Here is a 20,956-nt window from a genome sequence, read left to right as displayed (position 1 = left end):
CCCGTCCTACCATCCCCTACCAGCCCTAAGAAATCATGATTCTGCTTTTTGTCTCTGTAGATTTGCCTATTCCAGATATTTCATATAAATGAAATCATACAATAGATGGCCTTTTGTGTCTGGCTTCTTTCATTCAACATAATGTCTTCCACGTTTGTCTACATGGTACTGTGTATCAGCACTTCATTTATTTTTATGGGTGAATAATATTCCATTGCATCGATAGACCACATTCTCTTTATCCATTCATCAGCTGATGGACATTGGGGAGATAATATTTTCTTGGTACTTTGTGCCAGTCCCTATTCTAAGTGCTTTATCTCATTTAATCCTCACAACAACCTTGTGAGGTAGGTGCTATTGTTACTCCTGTTTTACAAAGAAATAGGAGATGTTATCTAACTTGTCCAAAGTCACACATCTAGTAAAGATCTGGTTGGCCACTAAGTGAAATTCCCAGAGGCACACAGTCCTCTTTTGAGTTGTGTCTTCAGGGTAATGCATACCCACCTCAGCCTGCTTGTTTATCCATAAGTGGAATCAGAAATGGCACAGGGAGGGACAAGGCATGGTGGCTCCCACCTGTAATCCCAGCACTTTGGGAGGTTGAGGCAGGTGGATGATCCGAGGTCAGGAGTTTGAGACCAGCCTGGCCAACATGGCAAAAACATGTCTCTGCTAAAAACAAAAAAAAAAAAAAAAAAAAAAAAAAAAAAGCCAGTTGTAGTGATGGGTGCCTGTAATCCCCAGCTACTCAGGAGGCTGAGGCAGGAGAATCACTTGAACCCGCGAGGCGGAGCTTGCAGTGAGCTGAGATCGCGCCACTGAACTCCAGCCTGGGTGACAGAGTGAGACTACGTCTCAAAAAAAAAAAGGAAAAGGTACACAGAGGACCTTCTCTCTTCATTACCTGCCCCCCAACTTCACTCCTTCTCTGAACTGTCACCCAGTCAGGAACATTCTGGAAAACTACTTCTGTAATACAAGCATCTTCTTTCAACAAATGATGTTGGTCAACAAACCCCCTCAAGGGGCAGTATTTGGGCCCTGTACAATCCTCGGTATTTGGGACCTCACTAGTTCAATATTTGTGATCTTTTCAAGAAGTTAGGCTGGGCTAGAGTTTGATTCAGTTAGCAAAATTTTCTTCTTAGATAATGGAAATTCATAGTATACACAGGGTTGTAGAAGGCAGGTTTAAACGAAGTGTTTTCAAGCCTCCTCAAAAATAGCAGAAGTACCAGGATCAACCCAAGGGCTAAGAGGCAAGTTGTACACAATTCTTGTCTATTCTTTAAGCAGGTCTCCTAAAGACCCCACAGGCAACCCTGCCAATGGGATAGTGAAAACGCTCTTCATACTGAATGTGCCATGACTGCCTCCCTTCCAAATATGTTGGATTTCAGACTCACCCTCTGATTCTCTGAACCTAAGTCCTGGTACTCAGTCTTATTCTTCTATGGAAAAGCTTGTCTCCACCAATCAGATATTCAACAGAACTAAGTAGTGAAGCACAAAATCCCCCTTGAGCCATGTCGGGCTGAGAAACATTGAAGATTAGGTCCTAGCAAGGGAGCAGGAGGAAAGAGCTCTGGAGGGAACTTCTGAACTTGAAGCCTCCTTCTTCCTTTCACAAAATCCTGTTATTCTTTCCACAGAGAAATTCCGCCCAGCTGAAAAGTCTGAGGGCCGGGGTGACAGCCCCGCAGTCGAGACAAGCCCTCAATACCTTAAGCCTATTGAGTCCTGGTTGCCTTTGATCTAGGCATTTCCTGTGGTCCAGCCAGTGAGAGAATGAGGAGTGTCTACTGATGCCAGTATTTCCAAAATGAAAACTTCTACTTCTTTCTAGAATCTTAGACCCTGGATTGTAACAGATCATGGGCTCAGGCTGCCCCACTCCATCCTGGTTTGGGGTTAATTATTTTAAAGTCACAAAGATTTCAATCTTCTGCAGCCTTCAAAAGGATGCCTTTTATCCTGTCTGCAGAGCAGCTTCAGTGACGTTCTATTGCAGGGAGGGGGTGACAGCAGAGACCCAGCAAAATACAGAGGCTTCTGACCCACTGCACCGTGGCTTGGACCGGCCCCACTGGTGTGGATGCTGAAAATACTGGGCAGAGAAAGCTAGAGATCTGAGGCTGAGAACTGACCTTCTCTGACTGCTTTTGTAGCTGACTTCTATCTGGGCCCCTGTTTCTCCCTCCACAAAATGAAACATTCAACTGAAAGGGACTGCAAACAGCTTTCAACTATTTTTGCTAATTCTGATCTATTGGTAGAGGCTGACTGGAGTTCTGTATTGAGGATTTTGAGGCTTAGTAGAAGACAGAGCTGGGATCAATTAGCAGTGTCTGCTGTGAGCAAAGGAAAGAGAGCAGTGACACATTTACTTACCATATATTTGCCACTCCTGACATTGACATCCAAAGTCTTCTTTGGGTCAGATCTTGTGTGCTTTTATGATTCCTTTCACCTGTACTGTTTTCTTTGCCCTTTGCAAGGACCTCTCTAAGGGGCTGTTACCACCTCCCCCAACCAGGAATTGACAGTGGTCTAGAGATGATTGCTTATAGGGTTGGGTCACGTAAGTTAGGGGCAACAAAGGTCAGAGGAGGCCAGAGCTCTCCTTGAGACTAGAGATAAGCCTAAAGGAGAGTGTTTCTCTAATCAACACTGAACTGAAACCTATAGGGATAAAGCACAGCCAATGTGGATAACCCCTTCCAAGATTACCCACCACTAGATAAACGTAAGGCGTGGCCTCCATCTGTCTGCTGTAGGCACGGAGGACTGAGAAAGCAAAATTCCACTGGAAAAAGTGAAAAGAATTTTGAGCTGAGGCCTGCCGGGAATGGGGCCGTCTCCCAGTCTATAAAGTGGTGATGGCGACAGTACCTCCCGCGAGGGTCATTGTGATGATGTAATGAGATAATGCATTCAAAATGCTCAACACAGTGCCTGGCATCCAGTAATCAATGCCTAAGCAAAGCGATCCAGTAGTTCACGGTATTATCCTCTGGGCTCACTCTTTGATGGCATTGGGCCTGAGGATATTAAATCTCTTCTGAAACTGGCCCTCCCATTGGCAGGGCGGGAGCTTGCTATCTCACCACTGAGGCCCCGCGTTCGCCAGTTCCAATAACACGATTAGTCATTTTTCATTCCTGAGATGTCTACCCATGGGTGGGTGCATGTGTGCATGTGTGAGTGTGTATGTGCCTTTCAGAGAAGGGGAAAATCCATATTCTCTCTCTTCTGACCGAATTAATCAAATAAATCTTCTATAAGGAGCTGCTAAATGAATCACAGATGGCTCTGCCCTTTTACAGGTTGCAGAAAGCACCCGTTACAGTTCTTTTAATTTATCAGAGGAAAAAAGATGCCCTCGTGTGCCCCTTCCCTCTTGCAATAATAATCAGAACCAGTCTATTTTCCAAGGGTCCGAGACTCATTTTCAAAAAATGTGTATCAATAGATGTAACAGCGGGAAGATTATTTTGCCAAGTTCCAGCCTCCAGCATGGGGAAGGTGCCCTGGCTGGGGAGAGCGTTTATAAAACCACATTTAATAAAAGCGAGTGTTATATTAAGTATGTTTGCTAGTGTATTTAAGCATATGGTTTCCATATCAGGCATAAAGATGCCAAACACATGCTTTACCTTCTTCCTAACCTTTCCTAGAGACGTCCTTTCTAGGGGGTGGTGGGATGGGAGGAATTTCTGTGGATGCGAGTGTGTTGTTTTGTTTTGTTTTTTACAATTCTGGCTCACATGGAAAAGCACTGAGGAATGTTCAGAAAACATGTGAAGACTCTGCCTTTTCTACTTATGTAATTAGCCCAAGAAACTCGCCTTGCTGACTTTCTTTAAGTGTCCCAACATCCTCCTTGAGCTCCCTTGCCAAGGCGCTAGGGTCTGGCTGATTTTAAAGTGTGAATCAATTTCAGCTGCAAAGAACTTGAGCTCCTGGATTTTAGACGTGAACCCTTTGGTAAAAACAAGAGCTCCAAGAATGGCTGCCCAGCTTTGTGTCCGCATGAGTCCTGGCTTGCAGCAACCCATCCAGTGATTTTCTGCCCACAGATCCCCTTTTTGTACCTGGGCTGAGCATTAGAGATTTTATCCTTTTTCCTGTAGGTCAGAGGCAACCGTCTATGGCCCTGGAGTCATGGGGTCCCTGGAAAGGCAGCTTGAATGGGTCTCCATGGCCCCCCACCATAAAACAATCCCCAGATTCTGAGATCATCCCGGAAGCCAAAATGCCAAACTAGGAAGGGGGTTGAGGAGGGGCCTCTGCAAGGAAGCCGCCCAGCCCACCCCCCACACCAGCAAGCAGATTTGCCTAGGCGAGTTATAAATCTACTGGTACCATTTCTTTTTCGTCACTTGCCTAATCCTGTGCCCTTCGTTTCATGTGCTGTAATTATTAACATCTGCTTTCTGAGCCTGGACCGCATGGAGTTTGCAAAGGCAGTTTTCAGTCCAGAACAATGGTGACAGCTGTTTCATTTAGCCTCGGGCCAGCACTTCCTGTTCAGTCTACATCTGCCCTCCTGTGTCCAATTTCTGTTTCAGGGTTTTGTGTTTTGTTTTCTATTTTTTTCCCCTTCATCTGACCTTGCTATATGTTTAAGAAGAATTTCTAACTTAGCACTGCAGCTAGGATTTCTAGCACATATGCTTATTACATTGGCGAGAGCCAGAGAGAGACAGGAGAAAGCCTAGATTGTCTCCAGCAACCAACACTGTGGAGGGCAGGGACAGAAGGGAGGGCTGGCTGGGGACCCGGGAACCAGGCTTGAAGGAAATTCTTGGGGCTTGGAGGTGGGGACTTGTGTGACCTCTCTAGAACTTAGACACAGGAAAGACGGGCCCAGCTCATCTGTGTCCAGGCCCGGGGGGCTTATTTGGCAAGGGGTCACCCAGACATCCCACGGAGGAAGCCCGTGTGTGTGGGTGGCCACCAACATGCAAAGGCCCCGCTTCTCTGGAAGTCAAGCAAGTTGCAGAGACCCAGATTCACTTTATCCCATGGAGTCACCAGCGTGCCATCAAAATCCCTTTTAATTTGCACAGGGAGATGCACAGAACGGGAAAAGGAAATGCTATGGGTAGGAAAATAAAGGACTTCAGCTTTAAGTAATCTGCCCAGACCCTTTCCTCATACCTGGCTGTGTGTGACCAAAGAGAAAGGAGACTGCAGCCCACTCCTGCCCCCCCATCCACCCCACCCATCCTAACTCCATCTGATCCAGGCTCGGGGTCCCCAGCTCGGCTGGCATACAGATGTCGAGTTATTAGCCGAGACCCCACCACAAGCGCCAGGTTAGAGACCTCAAGATTTGTGAAAGCCGCCTTCAGGCATTGCTGGATATTTCTTGCCAAATAGGGCAAAAACCAATCTCTGCACGGAAAACAACTTTCAGGAAGGTGTAAGTGTCCCGCGAATGTGCCTAGCAGAGCTTGGGAATCAGGGAGGGAGCCGTGAGTACTCAAATCAGGACATGTGGAGTCTGCATCTGTGCCTTCTGTTGGATCTGGGGGTGTCAGGATTGGCAGAGGCTCTGGAGATCCACTGCCCCACTTCTTTAGTTTTCTTAACAGGTGAAGAAACTGAGCATCAGGGAGAGGAAGTGACTATTCGTCAGCTGTGACTGGGTCTAGCTTGATTTCAGAGAGAAACACAGAAAGGTCAATCTGTGTCAGTTCTAGGATCGTGAGGTGTTTTTAGCATCTCAATATGAAGTGTCTCCTTCAGTCCTAGGCCCTGTCCACCCTTCTAAGTGACTCACATTAAAATAACTCAAGACCTCACTCCCAGATGGAAAGAGTGAGGCAAGTCGGGGGGACCTCGGCGGCAGCCATCAGTGCTGAGGCCCATGCCAAACCCATGGCTCCCGGCCGCCGGAGGACTGCTGAACCCACCAGCTCCCAAGAGCAGAGTCAGTGCTGACCAGACACCACCCAAGGTTCTGGGTGGACAGAGGAGGGCCCATGTCCTCCAGAGGGTAGGCAGACAGAAAGGAGAGAGGCCGCTGCCAGGGATTGGGGTGCAGAGCCAGGAAAGCCGAAACCCGAGGGCACTCACCATTCCTGCACCTTGATTTGAGCCTGAAGTGGCCACAAGGCCTGACCCAGGCTGGCAGAGGCATCACAGGGCCGTTCCCTAAACTCCAGAAGCACAGCCGGGGCCTGCGCCCCTCCACCTGCTGGGAGCCTGCTCCAGCCCCTGGGCTCCTCCCAGCCTGACCGCCCAGGCCCCTGGCCCTGCCCCCACTCCCTATCCCTGGCCGCCCCCTCCACTCTTCCTTCCTTTTCTCACTCACTCTTTTTCTTCTTAAAGTTAATTGCAACTTTTTTCTCAGGGCCTTGATCTGGATAAGCCACATCTCATTAGAAAAAGATTTAGCTGGAGCCAAAGCAGGCTAGAGAAGGAATCCCTAATCAACAGAGAAAAGATTTGGGTGTAATTGCTCTCTCCCGCCATTCTCGCCCCTCCCTCCTCCAATCTTTTCTGCTCATTAATCTGAAAAGAAAGTCGCAGTCTAATGTCTTGGTGTTCAAGTATCTACCTCTGCATCAAACCAATTGAAGCGCTTTGGGGCTTTTGAAGGGGGGTCTGTGTGGAGAGCATTGGCTGTCGGGGTGCATGGGAGTAAAATATTTTGGTTGTTGGGGACTGTGTATGATGCACGTTGGTGGAAGGAGTAAAGCTGTTTGGGTGTGCATGTGGGGGGTGTGCGAAGTGCTTTGGCCGTTGGGGCATGTGAGTGTGTGTGTGGACCCTTTGGTTGGGGTGCGTATGTGTGTAAAGCTCTGTGCGTGTGTATATTAAGTGCTTTGCTTATTGGGCAGATGCATGAAGCCCTTCTGATCTCTGGGTTGCATGTGTGAAGTACTTTGGTCGTTGGGTGCATGTGTGTAAAGGCTGTTGTGGTGTGTGGAGTGCTTGGTTGTCCGGGTGGGTGTTGTGTGTTTGTGGGTGTAAAGGGCTTTTGGGGTTGGATGCGGATAGGTGAAGTGGCTCATTTGTTAGTAGGTGGGTATGAAGTGGTTTGGCTGGTGAGGGGTGCATGTGTAGTCCTTAGTTGTGTAAGTGTGTGTGTGCATGCGTGCGTGTGTGAGAGGGAAGCGCTGTTTGCTGGGTGCATATGTGTTACATGCGTGAGTAGCTGCTTTCCTCTCGCCCCAGTTAAACCCTGACAGATGCTTAAATGGTGATACATGGAAAATGAATTTCAGAGCAAACCATCTTCCCAGGCAGGGACCCTGGATCCTCTAACACCCAGCAATGAAATGGTACAGCATTTGCAGGCTCTCTCTTCAGAACTGGGAAATTTTTTACAATGACCATTTTCATTGGTGGGGTGGGGAGATATTTGAATTAGTTTTTTTTTTTAATTGAAAAAATTAATTCATGTTCACAACGAAAAACAAAAAAGCAGGAATACATACTCCTGGTAAAATGGGAATATTACAAGGGGCTAGAGAATGAAAAGTCAAGCCCTCTCGCACTGCTGTCTCCGGCTCCCCTCCCCAGTCACCCATTACCAGTAACTTTTGTGCCATCCCAAACACAGGCCCTGTGTCTGTGTTCCATGTTGGCCTGTATTATACACTTTGCTTTTTTCACTTCAGAGTACATCTCAGAGATTGTTCTCTGTCAGCATAGATTTTATTAATATTGTATTTTTTAACTATAAAATTAGTTGATTGGGGAAAATAAGATGCCTCTATTCTGGATAAGCCAAAGTACTGGGAACCAGGTCTCTCCCTGTAAAATACAATCATGGTACACTGGTCTGATGCTGAGTCTCCTGTTTATTGCCTCACTTATTCCTCAGAAAACCCCGAGAAGGAGTTACCACCCCACTCATAGAGGAGGACACCAATGCAGAGAGAGGTTGGGTCACTCACCAAAGCCACACAGGACATGGCAGAGCTGGAATGTGAACCCAGGTAGGCTGAATGCAGAGCTCTGGCCCTCAACCTCTGCCTTCCAGAAAAACTAAAAAGGAAGGAACTGTCTGGGAGCTGGGAGTGAGGGGAGAGTTAGAGGGGTCTCTACCACCCCTAGACCCTATGGAGAGCCTAGAGCCCTGTGTCTGAGCTACCCCACCTGCATTTGTCACTCTCCATGAGCCACAGTGACCATTGCTGTCAGGAGAACCCAAGCAGATGCTGGCTCCCATCTCCCAGGCCAGGCCCCTGAGGGTGAAGCGTGGCTTGAGCCTTTTCATGTTTCTCTGAGCACAGCCCATGCACAATTGCACCCCTCATACCTGCTTATTATCAAATATAAGTCGCGGTCACGGAGGTGGGGCACTCCTGTAATGAGGGTGTTTCTGTTGAGGCCACAGAGTTGAGCTGGGCGCGGCGAGGTGAGGCTCCAAGCTGACAAGCAAAGACAACATTCTACAGACCAAATCCCTGAGCCCCAGGTTGCCACAATACCAAGCCCATCCCGAGGGAGGATGTGATCTCTCCACCTCCCCCATCACCCCACCATCCTCTGCATTCCTCTCTTACTGTATCTTAGTCTGCTGTGCAGTTATTAAGAACACTTCCACCACATCAAGGACAAAATGGACATGAATATTTGCAGAGAATGGGAAAGACCTGTTTGTGGTGTTGGAGGAAACCTATCTCGGAAGGGAATGTTTTCAAAGACAGCCCAGAGGCCTGCTGATGACAGGGGAGTACTAGGGACTTGTTAGGCCAGGAAGAAGGCCATCTCTGTTCTGTTAGGGTCCCAAATGATGACCATCTACAAACAAGGTGTAGATACAAAGATCCTCCTAAAGCAAAGAGCCACATGCTCAAAATGCTATGGAGGCAGAAAACAGTCCTGTCCCATACAGCAGCCCCTTGCCACCTGACCAGTCCAAACTGAGATGTGCTGTAAGTGCAAAACACACACCCCATCTTGAAGACTTAGTGTGAAAATGAAACAAAGTATCCCATTAACAATTGGATATTGACTAGACATTGAAATGATGGTATTTGGAAGCTACTGCATTCAATGAAACAATTTATGAAAATTAATCATGGTATGTGCTTTGGTTCCCCCTTTACCTTTTTTTTTTTTTTTTTTGATGTGGCTATTAGAAAATTTAAAATTACAAATGTGGCTACCATTACATTTGTATGGGACAGCACTAGCTTAGAATCTAGCCTTTCATGAATATATATTGCTACCCCCATTTTACCAATGAACAAACCAGCTCAGAGTTGAGTGGCTTGACCAAAATCACCAGCTAATAGCCACAGAAGCCAGAGTTCACATTATGAGAGGCCAGTGATTCCAGCTGGACAGTCTACTAGTTGATAAAACTCCTAAAATAAGAGAGGTGGTGTTATTTTCACAAGCTCTTATGCAAAAGTGTTCAGTGCCAGCAAGGACTGAAGCAAATGTGGAATCTGAGGAAAGCAAACTAAAAGCTTGTGATTGGCCAGGCACGGTGACTCACACCTGTAATCCCAGCACTTTGGGAGGTCGAGGTGAGAAGATCACTTGAGCTCAGGAGTTCGAGATCAGCCTGAGCAACATAGCAATACAATATGATGACCCATGTGCCTGTAGTTCCAGCTACTGGGGGTGGGGAGTGCAGAGGAGGGAGGATTGCTTGAGTCCAAGAGTTCGAGGCTGCAGCGAACTATGGTCGCATCACTGCACTCCAGCCTGGGCAACAGAGTGAGACCCTGTCTCTAAATAAACAAGCAAACAAATAAATAATAAAAGCCTGTGCTTGACCTCCTGACATTGGTTGGGAATGTTAAAGGCACTGGGTTGCTCTTCCTGCACAGGGACTGGGCAGGCTTCTGTGTAAACTTAGCCAGTCCCTTCCCCTCTCTGGGCCTCAGCTTACCCTTCTGTCAACACCGAGTGGTGGACTAGCTGTTCTCTGAGGTCTATCAGGACACCTTGGTACATCTCAGGGGATTCCTCCCCTGCAGGGGCGAGGGAGCACCGAACTGGGTCCATGGGCTAGTGACAACCGCTCTCGTGTCATCTGTGAGTTGGGGATGAGAAGAGGGTGAACTTCAGAGATTGGCACTGACAATGAATAAGATAGTGCAGGTAAACATCTCCAGCACATGCCTGGTACACAGGAAGCGCTCAATGAATGCTAGCTCTTGTAGTCACTGTGATAGTTACTAGGTTGATCAGCTGACAAAGATTTTTTCTGGGCTTGTAGACTCAGATTATCAAGCAATTTCTGCCTGGGAGCCTCCCACTAAACGGATACATTCAAATGCTGAATTTGCTGGAAGGCAGGCTCACCTTGCACTTGGCTTTCAAAGGGTTCCTTACCACTGCAACTCGATTCCATGACTGGATGGATAACAGAAGCACCTGGGAGGAGGGCAGCTTGGCAGGGGCCCACAGGGAGATTCAAGGTTTCATAACAAAGCATCTTCTGGTGTGTTAACAGTAAGATTAGGCCAGGTGTGGTGGCTCACACCTGTAATCCCAGCACTTTGGGAGTCCAAGGCAGGTGGATCACCTGAGGTCAGGAGTTTGAGACCAGCCTGGCCAACCTGGTGAAACACGCCCCCCCCCCCACCACCCACTAAAAATACAAAAAAAAATTAGCTGGGCGTGGTGGCAGGGGCCTATATTCCAGCTATTCAGGAGGCTGAGGCAGGAGAATCCCTTGAACCCGGGAGGCGGAGGTTGCATGAGCCAAGATCACACCACTGCACTCCAGCCTGGGCAACAGGAGCAAAACTCCGTCTCAAAAAACAATAATAATAATAAGACTAGAAACGTCCACGGCACCGGCGGTGTGTTAGGGGCTCACCTTTTTCCCTGAGTAGTTGTCCAATGTCACTTTTCCATCTGCAGGAGTGATGCCAATCCGTGGCCACAGCCTTTCTTCTGCCCCTTTTCCCCACCGTGGGAGGACTCTGACCTTCTTCCATCTCAACAGCTGTTTACATTTTTTTACCCCTGAATTGTGGGTAAACAGCCTCCTGTATTAGATAAAGGCTTTATCAGCTCACCGGCTCATCCCTCCACACAGCCTCCAGTGCAAGTCTGCGTCGGGAGTAAGCCAAACTGATGACTCTCCTGGTTCCTTATTTTGCACTTAATTGGAAGAACCTTGAGTTCAAAGTGTAGGCGCCCAGCCGTCTCTGGCGTGCGTCGGCTGCCACCTGCTGGGAAATCCTGGTATGGCGTGGTCTCCTCGGCCGACAGGCTCGCTCGCTGGGGGAAGAGGTTCATTCGCTCAGCCAACAGGTTTTCTGGAACAGGAAATACGTGTCAGCCAGAGTCCTAGGCACTTGGAATGATTCAGTGAACAAAACAGAGACCCGTATACCTGATTTTCTGGAGCTTATCATTTTTCAGACGGTGACAGGCAATAGACAATATCACAAATACATGATACCATGTGTTAGGAAGAGATCAATATGTGGGAAGATTTATTTTTTTTTAAATAGAACGTGTAAGGGGGGTTGAAGTGCTCAATGGGGGAAGGTGAGTTGTAAAGAGTTTTCAGGGTCAGCCTCATTGAGAAGGCTTTTTGAACAAAAACTTGAAGGAAATGAGGGAAATTTCCGTGGAGGAAGAGTGAGGCTGGCTGGGGAGATGGGAGTGCAAAGGCCCTGGGGTAGGAATATGCTCGTGTCATTCAGAGACTACCAAGGAAGCCTGTGGTGCTGGAGAGAGTGGGCCACGGAGGAAAGGTCACGGTAGCGATCAGAAAGAGGGGAGGCCAGAAGGTGCAGGGTCTCATGGGCCACGTTTAAGGGCCATGACTGTATTAGTCAGCTTGGTCTGCCATAACAAAGTACCAGCTATTGCTGTAACATTTAGTTCCTCCATAAGAGAAAACCTGGTGGGCGTGGTGGCTCACACCTGTAATCCCCTTTGGGAGGCCAAGACAAGTGGATCACTTGAGCTCAGGAGTTCGATACCAGCCTGGCCAACACGGCGAAACCCTATCTCTATCAAAAAAAGAAGAAAAAAAAAAGAAATATGACAAAATAATATAACTTCCATTGACTTTTTTTTCTGACATATAGTTTCATTTACTAGATACATGAACCAATCCTAAAATATGTGTGTTGCCCCTATATTACAGATAGGTAAACTGAGGTTGAGTTATTGTATCACATGGGAAGCTGGTAATTGAAACTAAATCTGTCTAAATGTGAAGTCTTAGCTCATTTTGTTAAGTCACCCCTACCTCCCTAAGGTATGTGTATTCCTCTCTGGATTTGATTTGCTAATATTTTGTTGAGGATTTTTGCATCTAAGTTCATGAGAGACGCTGGTCTGTGATTTTCTTTTCTTGTACAATCTTTATCTGGCTTTGGTATCAAGGTTAAACTAGCTTCATAAAATGAATTGGGAAGTATTCCCTTCTCTTCTAGTTTCTGAATAACATGGTGTAAAATTCCTGGTTTTTGTTTGTTGTTTTTTTTTTATAATTCTCCAGAAAACCATCTCTGAAGCTTTTAAATTACAAAGTCCATTTCTTTCATAGTTTTTGAGCTATTCAGATTGTCTGTTTTATCTCAGTTGGGTTTTGATAGGTTGCAGTATTTACAGAATTGGTTCGTTTCTTTTAAGTTGTTGAATTTATGAGCATAAAGTTGTTCAAAGCATCTGTTCATCATATTTTCAGCAACTACAGGATTTGTAGTGATATCCTCTGTCTCAACTCTGAGATTGTGGTAATATATCTTCTCTCTTTTATTTTGTCAGTCTTGCTAGAGACGTATCAATTTTATTGGTTTTTTTGAAAACAATCTTTTGTTTGGTTGATTTGTCTCTATTATTTTCCTATTTTCAATTTATTTCTGCTTCTATTTTTATTCCCTTTCTTCTGCTTGCTTTGGGTGTAATTTTCTTCTTATTTTTCTAGTTTTATGAAGTGAGAACTTTGATTATCGATTTCAGATGTTTCCTCTTCTAATGTTAGCATTTAGTGTTATAAATTTTCCTCTCAGCACTGCTTTAGCTGCATCTCAGAGTTCTATGTGTTTTTAATTCCCTTTGAGACTCCTTCTTTGACCCATGAATTATTTAGAAGTGTGCCATTTAACTTCCAAGTGTTTGAAGATTTTCCCATGGTCTTTCTGCCCTCTGAATTTTAGTAACTGTCTCTGATATTATTTCGTCTCCATGAGAACAGGACATTATTTATTCTACTGCTACATCACTGATGATGGGAACAGAACAATCGTATGCTCTCAATAAATAAGGATGAATGCATGATTGAAATAATTTAAAAATCAAAATACGGAAAACTGAAGCTTCAAAAGGAAGAGGAGGTCATCAGAAAGTTGATGGTGATTATCAGTGGGTGGGAAAATATGGTTACCTTTTATTTTCTTTTTATTTCATATTTTCCAAATTCTCTGCAATGAGCGTGTCCTACTTTTACCATCAGGAAAAGGAATTATAACAGTGAAAGTTGCCATTGCTGATCATTTTCACCCTCTCCCTGGCAGGTCATATCAGAATGTGAGTTGCTAAAAAATACTGAAGTTGACAGGACCTCAAAGGGCCCTTAAGAAGGTCCCAGAGCTAAATTGACCCAGACCCCTCAGAAGACAGGGAAGGACCTTGCTAGTCACCCAACTTTTGTAGGCTTGTAAGATTACTGCGACAATAACTTTCTCAATGAGATCATGCACCTTTTCAGTCACAGGGTCATTTTCATGTTTCTCTTCTAGGCACAGAAAAGTCCTTAGAGAGCTCATGAATTAGTGTGTATCCCAGGATATCTGGCTTGGCATTGTAAATAAAACGTCCATCTGCCTAAGTCCAGCCATCAAAATTACTTTGACAATTTACTCTGAGGAAGCAGTATTAGCATTTGTTTTCAGGGTTCATGATGTGCAAAAGATTACTTAAAAATAGGAGGGAACAGAGAAGAGAGATCGTAGTTTTTTGGTCTTGTTTGTTTTTAAAAAAAAAAATATTGCCATCTCTTACATCTTTAGTCTCAGTCTCTTCATGATTTTTCAAGGCAATTTCTTTGGGAAGCCAAGTGGCTGAGACAATTTGATGATAACTCAGCCAACCTGCATCACTACCTAAACAGTTTTTTAGGTATAGACAGTTTCTAAAGATGAGTGAACATGCTTTTCTGCTTTTGAAAATACTCCTGAAAACTTGGTTTCAATTTTTTCAACAAAGTGATTGCCCAGATCTGAAAATGTTTTTTCACCCTTTTCTGCTTTTGAGGTGAGGTGATTTCCTGTAAGGTCCAGGGATTTTGGAGGGCTCAGGATAAGGCAATTTTATGAACCGATGCCTGGGGGTAGTGCAGAATGCCATGCATGGGGATGTCCCACAAAAGGCAGGGAAGCGGATGTGGTAACAGCTATGTCCTCTTTGGAGCTGAGCCACAGAGGGCATCAGGATCAATGAGCGGATCTTTATCAGTCTGTCCGAGTCTTAAAGTAATAGCCAAGGACATGAGAATCTGGAAAACAATAACATAATCGAATTGGGGGAGAATTTGATTCTCCCCCAATGAATAATCCACATCCTAGGCACAATTCATGTCAAACAACATAGGCTATGCTGAAACCAGCCAGAAATGGGGTCTTGTAATATAAACTAGTCTGTGTCTTACAAATCATTTGATTTCTATAATTCCTGGACACTTGATTGGCTAATTTTTTTCTGTTGCTGAGTTGACTGATTTGAACTCCTATGTCAAAAGGCATAGATTTTTTTATTCATTTAATTTGTATTGACACCCACTGTTCCATTTAATTCAAAATTATTCATTCCTCCATGGATCCCTGGTAGAGACCAACCTCAGCCGCTTTGGGAGACTGCTCACCAAATGTCTCTAGTTCCCTGCTTTCTGAGCATGTGAGGCTTCTCCTTCCCTGACTGTGACAGTTAGGCATGGCCACAAGCCCACTTTGGCCTATGAAATGTGTACAGAAGGGACACATTGGGCCAGTGAGTAATTCACTCCATACTCTCTCTTCTGTTGTAATTAGGGATGTGTGTGTTGAGAAGACACCATCGGGGGTCCCAAACTAACTATGACATGCACACCACTCCATGCTGACCTGCAATGGACAGGTAATGTGAACAAAAGAAAATATTTATTGTATAACGCTGCTGAGATCAGGTGGTTGTTACCTGCACGTCACCTGGCCTCTCCTCGCTGATGCGCAAGCGCACACACACGAACTTGTCCATATGTTTTGTATACACGTTGTGCTGCTTGGGAAGGAGGTACTCTCTCTTTGCCACAACTCTCCCAACTGAGAATTCTCTTTTGTCCTGCCATGGGATTCCTGTGGCTAATTCACTGGATTTATTCATTTCTTGGTTGGTTTTCCATGTAAAAAGCCAAAGGAGACTTGGAACATATGTACCCCAGGGCGGTGGGTAAATCCAAGAGAGACGCAATCTCTGTCTCTAAGGGCTTACAAGCTGGCTTGGCAGAAGACAGATCCAGGCAATATATAATAATGACAACCACAAACGGGTGCTCCAGAGCAAAATGACAAGATGCTTGCATGGCAGCAGTTTTAAGAAGGAATGCATCAGGCGGGGTGCAGAGGGAATGTAAGAGCAGCTCTGGTCCCAGGTGGCTCCTCTCAGCCTCTCCAGATCCACCCTTTGCCCCTCTCCACACTGCTCTCTACCCCCACGAGACTGACCTGTCTGTCCTATAGTAATAGACTGCTCTCCCTCTGGCTCTGGGCTGGGTCTGGTCAATGGGGTCTCTGATAGACTAGAAGGAAGTTGGTCAGTGAAGTTGGCATATTTATTCCTCTGTCTCTGTTCTCACAGGGTCATCTCAGGCTGGCTGCATGCCTCAGCTGAAGATCCCAGCTCCTGTCAATGCCACCTCTCCGCTTGACTGTCTCCTTCCAGATTTGGTAACTGTCTCCTGTCGGCACTTTAGGCCCAGGGGTGGTAAGAGCCCTACACTGAGATCCCAGCTCCAGGATATTGCACCAGCCCTTTCAGTTTCCCTATACCCTGCCCACACCTTAGTCAAGGCAGGTGTGGGCAGGATACACATTTTTTTTAAGGGACTCCTTAAAGCATTCTAATTTGAGTGTGCTTCTGTTTCCTGATAGTCCCTGACCACTAGATCTTGCTTTAGGGAGACAGCAGTAAAAGCAAATGAATGCTTTTCTAATTATAGGGTCAGTTGGTAAAAGAAGCAGAAAGCTTTTAAAAATGATTCATTCTTCATTAAGAAATGAGTTATTAAATGTGTTTGCTTCTCCTCAGCCAAAGTGAAAGATTCTTCTCTAGAGGTTTAAAAAAGGTTGGAGGCCAAGTATTGGCCTCTTTGCACCTGTGATGAGCAAATGGGCTGTCCTGGAGCCTTTGTTTCCCAAAGTCCTTCACCGATACTGAGGCACAGAGGCCAGCCAGGATGTCACTTCACCACCAAGGAGCTCCCCCAGTTCCCCCTTATCTGGCAAAGTTGACACCAGAATTCCAACCACTGTTTTTAACTTGAGCCTGAGAGCAGAACCTAATTTCCAGATGCTCAAGGAAAATTGTAACCCTTCTTTGAAGTTTCCATATTTAGCATAGAGCTGCTTGAGAAGGAGGCCCTGTCTCTTTGCCATAACTCTTCCAACTAGGGATTCTCTTTTTTCCTGCAGTGGGATTCCTGTGGCTAATTCACTGGATTTAGTCATTTCTTGGTTTTCCACGTGGAAAGTCAAAGGACACTTGGGTCTGGAGGTGCTCTAGGCCCTGTCCTCTGTTCCCAATTCCTAGGGACCCTCACGCCTTAGCTGTCTCCAACTCTGGAGAGGTGCAGCCAGGAAGAGGCTGGTACCTGGAGCCCCAGCGTTTCCCAAAGCAGCTGGAAGACGCGAACACATGATTACAGCTGCTGGGGCTGGATCCGGGGGGGCAGGTCAGCTCAGGCATGCCAGGATATAAAGGGAGAGGAAGTGCAGACGGCAATTTGGAAGATTTAGGAGTTCTTGGGCTGTCATCGGATTTTATGTGTTGTCATTGACATATGTTTGTATTCTCTCCGGAGCAGGTTTGAGCTGGGAAGAATGAAGACAGGGCATGCCCGTGTGCCAGCTCTGCACAGCTGGATAGATGAGGAAAGACGTGGAGGAGAAGCCGGGGATTGTCTGGAAGCCTAAGGGTATTTTTTGCCCCTTGGGCTCCAGAAGATGCATGCCAGGACCTGGGGTGGCACCACCAGGAAGCAACAGAGAGGAGATAAAACTCACAGCAGACAGATTTGCCTTAACAACGACTCTCTTGAATTAAAACACGCTTTTCAAGAAAACATCAGTTCAATCAGCAAATAGCAGAGAAGTTTCTCATCATAAAGGCAAAGAAGGGCCCAGTTGCTGACCAGTGTAAGAGCTTCAGAAGAGGAGAGGGGAGATGAGATGGCCAGGAGGAGCAAGAGCACCATACATCCCTGGACAACCTCGTTCTAATGGGTCAGGAACTGGGATGTGCGTTTTGGAGTGCAGGAGAAGTGGCAACTCACAAATGCTAGATTTTCTTCTAGAGATGACCAAGCTGTAGTTCTCAAAGCAGTGGCACTAGGACATAAAACTCTCACACTTTGACATGCACACACAGCCCCTGGGGATCTTGTTAACATGTAGATTCTGATTCCGTAGGTCAGGCTGAGATTCTGCATTTCCAACAAGCTCCTAGGTGAGGTCCATTTTGCTGGTCCATGAATCACACTTAGAATAAGCAGCAACGCATAGGAGGATACTGACTTTGCTCAGTGATGCTTGTGCTTCCCTCCAAACTAAAATAAAACAAAAGCAGACATCAATGGCCCAATTCAACAGCCTGAGAAGTTTGGTGATAATGACCCAAGCCCTGGCCTGGTGACCAGGTGGCTGCTCAGGGAGCTCCATCTCCAAATTCCTTCCCTTCCTGTTTCCCCTCCAAGAGTGAGTACTGTGCCAGAGTTCGTTGGGGTCTGCTGTCCCCAGGGAAAGGTGGCCCAGTCACCAAGTGCACGTGTATAGAATGGCCCACCTGTGCAAAGCTATCAGCCCTGGACTTATGGACCTAGAAACATGACTTGCCACTCACTCACTCACCATCATTCATTCATTTCTGCAACAAACGCTTCCTGAGCATATGCTGTCCACCAGGCCCTGAGCTCAGCTCTGGGGATACAGGATGGACGGCAGATTGTGCTCCCAGTCAGCCTGCTGGAGCACATATGAAAAACAATACAGATGTTTTGATTTGTTATCATATTGGTCATTATGATGGTAGCTTATACTTTCGGAAGGCCTGCCGTCCATTAGCCATTGTGCTAAGCACATGATATGGGTAATCTCATCAATCCTCACAACAACCTATCTGGCAGCTACTATTATTAAACCCACTTCAAAGAGGAGGGAACTGAACCTCAGAGAGGGTAAGTAACTTGCACAAGGACACCAGCTAGTCTGAGGAGAGGAACTAGGAGGAATGGCCAGGCAGGCTGTCAGCCTCTGTCCCCACATGCTCCATCTGAGTGTCTGCTGGTGGGCACATTCCCTCCCTGGAGGGAGAGCTCCTGGGAGCTGATGGCAGCACTGAGTGAGTCTGGAATGTGATGGGAGTGCATTAGATGACGTGGGTGATCTGATGAGTACAGAGGTGTCACATTGCAATGACTTCATGCATATATCTCCCCTGAATGGACAGAGATTCAGCAGAGGCCAGGAGCATGAGTTTCTGGCCCAGTGTCCCCCTCTTTCCCCTGCGGAAAGCCAGGGACACACTGCTTGGCTTTGCTACACCTTGCTAGGCAAAGGCAGTATGTTCTCCCTCTCCTTGGCCTCCCTGGCTGTCCGCACATCCACACCCACTCACACACACATGCATGTGATCATACACATTACCCAAGCCCACATGCCCACAGCCATGCTCACACTCACACTCACATGCATACACTGCCATGCACAACACGCATACATACATTCACACACACTCACGCGCGCACACACACACACACACACACTCTTCTGATGGCCAATCTTTTGGGGGGATGTTGACGCTGTGAAACAGGTGAAACAAAGTCTTTGCCAATCCCTGCTTTGGGCCTATTATGCTTGTTTTATAGTTTAACTCTCAAAAGACAACTTTATTTTCCAGAATCGTTCAGGTTCCCAGCCAGGTGCAGTGGCTTACACCTGTAATCCCAGTACTTTGGGAGGCCAAGGCGGGCAGATCACTTGAGGTCAGAAGTTTGAGACCAGCCTGGCTAACACGGTGAAACCCAGTCTCTACTAAAAATACAAAAATTAGCCAGGCATGGTGGCACACACATGTAATCCCAGCTACTCAGGAGGCTGAGGCAGGAGAATCGCTTGAACCCGGGAGGCGGAGTTTGCAGTGAGCCAAGATCATGCCACTGCACTCCAGCCTGGGCAACAGAGGAAGACTCCATCTCAAAAAAACAAAAACAAAATCATTCAGGTTCCCTAGGGGCCCCTCACTGTGTCCTGGATTCCATTCCACTTTTAGAGTCCCAAACAGCTTGTATGGCCACTTCCTTTGACACCCAAACCAGATAAGAGTCTTAAATGGCACAGAGTATTGATGGTTCCTTTAAAAGGAAATCCACTCTCAAATGGGAAGTTGGATAACTTCGCATCCGGATTTCATCCATCTTGGGCTTTGGTGGCTGCTGTTTGTTTTTTTATGCAGGAGAATCTCTCCTAGCCAACATCGATTTCACTAACACTGTGGTTAACCTTTGCTGTCTACTCTTGCATCAATCTGCCACCTACCTCATGCTGAGCCACGCTGCTTGCTGGCATTCCTTTTGGATTTTCAATTTACTACCCAACTACCAGTCCTAATAACATCAGATAAAAGGGCTTCTGCTGTGCTGCACTTGTGTTCAAAAACTATAAATGCCATCAACCCAGAGTTGAGTCCAGCCTCAGAGAGACAGAATATAAATACCCAAGTGGCCCTGGGCCACTGAGTTCCTCAGACATTATGTGCTATGGGAGTTCCAGAAAGGGGAATTATGTGATTTTGAGTGCAGAAGGCTTCCTGGAGGAGGCGAGATTTCTGATGGGCCTCTGTTATGAGCTAAATTGAGTCCATCCCAAAATTCAGATGTTCAAATCCTAACCTGTAGTACCTAAGAATGTGATCTTATTTGGAAGTAGAAGCATAGCAGAGGTAATTCGTTCCGATTAGGTCATAGTGCAAGAGGGTGGACCCCAATCCGATATAACTTGTGTCCTTATAAAAAGCAGAAATTTGAAGACAGACACACAAGAAGATGATGACAGAGACCGGGCTGATGCAGCTACAAGCCAAGGAACACCAAAGATTGCCAGCAAAGCACCAGAGCCAGGGAGAGACCTCAAACAAATTCTCCCTCCCAGCAAAAAGGAGGAAGGAAGTAACCTCCAAAAGAAGCAGGCCAGGCACGGTGACTCAGACCTGTAATCCCAGCACTTTGGGAGGTTAATGCAGGCGAATCACCTGAGGTCCAGAGATCGAGACCAGCCTGGCCAACATGGTGAAACCTCACCTCTACAGAAAAATACAAAAATTAGCCAGGTGTAGTGGCATGCACCTGTAGTCCCAGCTACTCAGGAGGCTGAGGCAAGAGAATCGCTTGAATCCAGGAGGCGGAGGTTGCAGTGAGCTAAGATCGCGCCATTGCACGCCAGCCTGGGCGACAGAGCGAGACTTCATCCCACAAAACAAAAAAGAACCCTGCTGACACCTGGATTTCAGACTTCCAGCCTCCAGAACTGTGAGATATTACATTTCTGTCATTTAAACACCCAGTTTGTAGTACTTTGTTACAATAGCCCTAGTGAGCTAATACAGCCTTGAAGGACAGGTAGGCATTTGTGATGCACAGAGAAAGCAAACTGGCCACAGTTGTTGAAATTAATAGAATCGAAGCGCCCCTATCACTACCACCCCAGGTCATCACTTACAAAGCTGTTCAACATGATGTAGCCGCGTGAGAAGGTCG

At 46.4% G+C, this 20,956-nt stretch overlaps 1 long non-coding RNA gene across 6 annotated transcripts in view; it reads left to right on the top strand.

Annotated features, from left to right (window-relative positions):
• The window catches only part of LOC108529154 (uncharacterized), a 55,516-nt gene extending 35,085 nt beyond the window's left edge, over nucleotides 1–20,431 (top strand). For 2 of the 6 annotated variants that reach the window (XR_001885419.1, XR_001885420.1), the window contains 5 exons: nucleotides 7,847–7,961; nucleotides 13,151–13,307; nucleotides 14,982–15,066; nucleotides 15,787–15,875; nucleotides 17,012–17,871. This is a non-coding gene — a long non-coding RNA (uncharacterized LOC108529154). Of the gene's footprint in view, nucleotides 1–7,846; nucleotides 7,962–13,150; nucleotides 13,308–14,981; nucleotides 15,067–15,786; nucleotides 15,876–17,011; nucleotides 17,872–20,219 lie in introns of those variants that run through there. The other 4 variants (XR_001885423.1, XR_001885422.1, XR_001885421.1 and 1 more) reach the window with 4 other exon arrangements.
• Nucleotides 20,432–20,956: the final 525 nt, after the last annotated feature.

The sequence above is a fragment of the Rhinopithecus bieti genome, unplaced genomic scaffold (assembly GCF_001698545.2).
Source record: "Rhinopithecus bieti isolate Rb0 unplaced genomic scaffold, ASM169854v2 scaffold_5982, whole genome shotgun sequence".
NCBI lineage: Eukaryota > Metazoa > Chordata > Mammalia > Primates > Cercopithecidae > Rhinopithecus > Rhinopithecus bieti.
The sequence above is the reverse complement of the archived record's forward strand: the minus strand, read 5'-3'. Positions and strand labels throughout refer to the sequence as shown.